This window comes from Rhynchophorus ferrugineus, unplaced genomic scaffold, assembly GCF_030347505.1.
Source record: "Rhynchophorus ferrugineus isolate W39M unplaced genomic scaffold, kcgeb_rfMv2 rfM1, whole genome shotgun sequence".
NCBI classification, from domain to species: domain Eukaryota; kingdom Metazoa; phylum Arthropoda; class Insecta; order Coleoptera; family Curculionidae; genus Rhynchophorus; species Rhynchophorus ferrugineus.
Genome location: NW_027472580.1, coordinates 75,234,445 through 75,239,296, shown reverse-complemented (window position 1 = coordinate 75,239,296; position 4,852 = coordinate 75,234,445). Strand labels below are relative to the sequence as shown.

At 31.0% G+C, this 4,852-nt stretch overlaps 1 non-coding gene across 1 annotated transcript; it reads left to right on the top strand.

The window, feature by feature from the left end:
• The first annotated feature begins 4,406 nt into the window (after nucleotides 1-4,406).
• Nucleotides 4,407-4,513, top strand: LOC143189388 (U6 spliceosomal RNA). Its single transcript, XR_013003847.1, has one exon. It is a non-coding gene; the product is annotated as a U6 spliceosomal RNA (small nuclear RNA).
• The last annotated feature ends 339 nt before the right edge of the window (nucleotides 4,514-4,852 follow it).

The following is a 4,852-nucleotide window of genomic DNA, read 5'->3' as shown; positions in this document are numbered from 1 at the left end:
ATATATGCACCTCACTACACAACACTACACAAGATCAGATGGTTTGATTCTTTTGAGTCTGTGTCCTATTCTGGTGGTATCCAAAAGTTGCAATATTTCAATATCTGTATGAGAATGGAGTCTTTCCTCATGCCCCCTTGCAATTCTCTTGATTTCTTGACTGACTGTGGGTATCTGAAGGACTCGATATAGGTAATCAGTCCTAGCAATTTATTATGTACTGATAATTGTGGTTTTCCTCCAATTAGCCAGTATATTTTCTTATATTTCAATTCCAGTTCTTTTCCTTTCTTCTTTATATGTTCTTTCCAGCGAAGTTTTGCATCGAGATTCATTCCGAGATATTTAGCGTTGTTGCTATATGGAATGATAGTGTTATTTAATGTTATTGGTGCTTGTACGGTCTGTTTATAGATGAACTACACATGTACAGATTTACTTTCATTAATACTTATTTTCCATGCATGTGTCCAATTATTTATATCGTCACTTGCCTGTTGTAATTTTCGTAAGCCTTCTTCACTATTGTATCCCACAGCTGTAATCGCAGTATCATCAGCAAATGTAGCCATCATGATATTTTCCATTTTATTTTCCATCACAAGTGTAAAGTAGATAAAGCATCGGTCCCAGTACACTTCCTTGTGGTACACCTGCTTTAGCTTCTTTTATTGTGAAGTAAGCTTCTTCTTGTTTGACTCTAAACATTTGGTTTGTAATGTTTGATTCTAATAGTTCGGTGTGTTGTTTTGGTAGCATTTTCTGTAGTTTATAAACAAGGCCTTCATGCTAAATCTTATCGAAGGTTTGTGCTACATCTAAGAATATAACTGAGCATAATACTTGACTTTCGTAGGCTTTTTCAATAACATCTGTTATTCTGTGGACCTGGTTAATTGTTGAGTGCTTGTTAATAAACACAAAGTGGTGTGTTTCCTTCCTAAATATTATATAAATATTATATAAATCTTTATGAGTCAATAAATCTGATCTTTCCAAATTGTCACTGCTTAAATTATCTCTAGTTTCATCCAATATAGCATCTATTTTACCAGCTAGTTTTACTGCAATCATATTTTTATCATATTTTAGATTTTAATAACGCTCACCTCTCACTCTGTGATACACGCTTGTAAATTCGTGATCGATTACCCTCAAATTTAGATGTGCTAATATTTTTACGAAAATAGGAATCCCAGCCTTATGAAATGAGGATTAATTTGTTCCTTCAATATTATTTTTGTCAGCCTCAAAATCTTCAACTGAGCCAAAACTACGATGTTTCTTGTTCAATTTTAATGTTATAGAATAGCTATATAATTAACGAGCTGTAAGTTTTATGACGAATTATCACATAAAGAATATTGAGTCATATTTTTCTGTACTTTTATTTGTGCAGGGTCAAGTATGCTTAAAATATAATGGATTTGGTATAGTATTTAATCCAATCAATCAATTCAACTCAATAGATAGCAACTGGATGGAATGTCCTCATATGTACGTTCAGACTGTGTTATAAAAGCTTCTTGACAATATTCACAGATCGAATTCACAAATGATTTATCCATTACTGTCTACTATTTATAATCCAAATATTTTAAGTGTATATATTAGTGTTGGGAACTATCGACTGAAATTAACTATCGACTGTTTAGTACTTGACTACTTTATACTATCGACTGCTTCAATCGCTATTTTCATTCGACTAATTTTACTACTTTTTACCAGTGACTGTTTTCAGTCGCTATACTCTCAATAAAGTATTTATATCATTTCATTCAGGTCACTTTTAGTTATATCATGGTATCAGTTTTATTTTTCTAAGATTAGGTATATGTTTAATTTTTATATAATTATTAGGTATTTATGGTTATTGTTGATATTTTTTTTTAGTTATTGTTATATTGTTTAAGTTCTATTGTCTATATTTAATATAGTATATTGTTTAAAATCACTATTAACATATTAAAATGCAATAAAACATTTGTGGGGTATTATTTTATTCCATAGAAAAATTTTATTCCTTTTTACAGATCCACAGAACATTCAAATATAAAAGTAATTCTACTTCGTTTAAAATTACATTATAAATTGCATGTTATGTATTATTATTATAATAGTATTCAGTAATTATTTGTTTCCTTTTCTTTTTTAAAGTTAGTTTGTGAAGGAATTTCTACATCCCCATCTCGCTTATACTACGGTTGGAAAATATAACCACATATAAAATTAACTGCCCCAAGCAATTATCTCCGCCCTTTCCTCTCTCGCAATTTATACAAGAAAGAATTCGTACATCTTCGTCTGATATCACGAATTCAAAAAAAAAAAAAAAACAGTCGAACCGTGCATTTGACTGAAAATAGTAATTATTATTTTCGGTCGCTAGTTTTTTAACTATCGACTGTTTCGACTATGGACTTTTTCGATTGTTTTCAGTCGATAGTTCCCAATGATAAAATAAACTATGAACAAAAAAATTCTTAGCTTTACAAAACAAAACCTTTACGAGTACCAGCATCAAACCCAAAATAGCCGTTGTGATTCGTTGGACCTCTCGATGGCTTGTATATGGAATCGTCCCGATATCAGGCGGAAACTACGGAAATTTACCGAATTCTGTCTATCATTCTCCAAAAATAGCAACTACTTGTTTGATCACAGCGACTGACAATGAAATATACTATTTTTTTCCAGTCATTTATTTAAATATTATCTATGATTTTATAAACTCGGAGCAAGCATATATTTTTCTAATTCTACATTGATGCTGGTTCTTAACTGATACTTAATCTAATAACTTTGGGAATTGAAATTATAAATGTAATGTTATTTGTTTAAAAGCACATGGCACAACTATATTACACCTAGTTTTTATCAGAAACTATCTAGTAAGTTTTCCTTCATATTGTTTTGTAAGTCCAGATCTAAGACTCTCTCAATTTCTGTTAAAAATATTTCCGTTCAATCATAAATAAAGAATTTATATCATTTCATTCAGATCATTTTTAATTATATCATGGTATCAATTTTATTTTTCTAAGATTAGGTGTATGTTTAATTTTTATATAATTATTAGGTATTTATGGTTATTGTTGATATTTTTAGATATTGTTTAAGTTCTATTGTATTGTCTATATTTATTATAGTATATTACTTAAAAATAACAATTTTAACGTGTTACATTAAAATGCAATAAAATATTTGTGGGGTATTATTCCATTCCATTGAAAAATTCCATTAATTTTTATAAAGCAACAGAACATTCAAATATAAAAGTAATCCTACTTCGTTTAAAATTACATTATAAATTTAACTCTTCTTTTTTAAAGTTAGTTCGTGAAGGAATTTGTACATCCCCGTCTCGGTTATACTACCGTTGGAAAATATAACCACATATAAAATTAACTGCCCCATGCAATTATCTCCGTCCTTTCCTCTCTCGCAATTTATACAGGAAAGAATTCGTACATCTTCGTTTGATATCATGAATTGAAGAAAACAGTCGAACCGTGCATTTGACTGAAAACACTTACTATTTTCTTATAAATAATTTTTTTATAAATTTATTTTATTTATAAATGTACCATAATTATTATTTGATGGAGGCACTGCTCATAGAGACATGGAGACACTTTTCATAAATCTGTTAGTTCAAAGGGTTTTTGTCACTTCAACCTCCGGGCTTTCAAACTGTTGTCGAGCAGTTTGTTTTTGTGATCACTCATCAACTTTTTAATTTCTTTGCTGACCGTTGGTACCCTTAGATCTTTATGGATGTCCTCATTTCTTAGTTACCTCGGGACGTTAGCAAAGTTGCGGAGAACTATGTTTTTGTAAGTTTGAATCTCGTAAATCTTAGATTACTTGCTACCCCATAATTACACATCATAGATCTACAGTGGCCTCAAGATTTGCTTGTGTCACCCCAATTTATTGTGGAGTATTAATTTGAATTATCGCCTAAAAAACCACCACATTTTTTGAATCGCATTCAAAATTCTCATCGTTTCTTTTCAACATGCTCTTTTCACTTTAGCTTAGGTGGATTTATTGAAATAGTATTTTAACCAATTTGCAGTAAATTCATTTTTCTGACAACTAAAATAACTGTTACAGTTTATTATTTACAACAAATGTTTTCATATTTCTCTCTATAAGTCTGTTCCCGTAGGTTTCAATAGTAAATTTTGAAATACATCGTGGTAACGTGCCAACGTACTAATTAGGATCAACAATCAAATTATCAAAATATGTTTACTGGAGATCAATACCCGCTGGAAAATATTATTATAACGGTTTGACTTTCTACTTGCAGAGGTTTGGTATTTGGGGAGAGTACCGACAGCATAAAAGAAAACATGTTTTAATAGCAATTAAAAATAGGTTATATTAAGGTTATTCAGGTACTCGCTTTGGCTGTACATATACTAAAATTGGACTGATACAGAGAAAATTAGCATGAACCCTACGCAAAGATGACACACAAACTCGTGAAGTGTTCCACATTTTTTTATACTGGGAACATTCCACACTAATCCGATTGGCAGCCTTCAATGTGAGGCAGATTTCCATCGCTTGGTTCACGGAGAGAGCTCCTTCTCATGAACTATGTAAGCTCCCTCAAATTTCATTCGGAGTTGAGCCGGTTCACCTATTTCTTCTACAGAAGTTTAGGCAACAACCTACATGTAAAAAGCATACAAGTCTATCTTCAGTATATCGCAGAATTTGCAATCCTATTAAGACAAGAATCCCTACTGCAGCCAACATAACCATGGCAATATCACCACGCCAATATTCCAAAATATCTATAGACCTATCCATGAAGGTAAATAAAGAAAATATTATC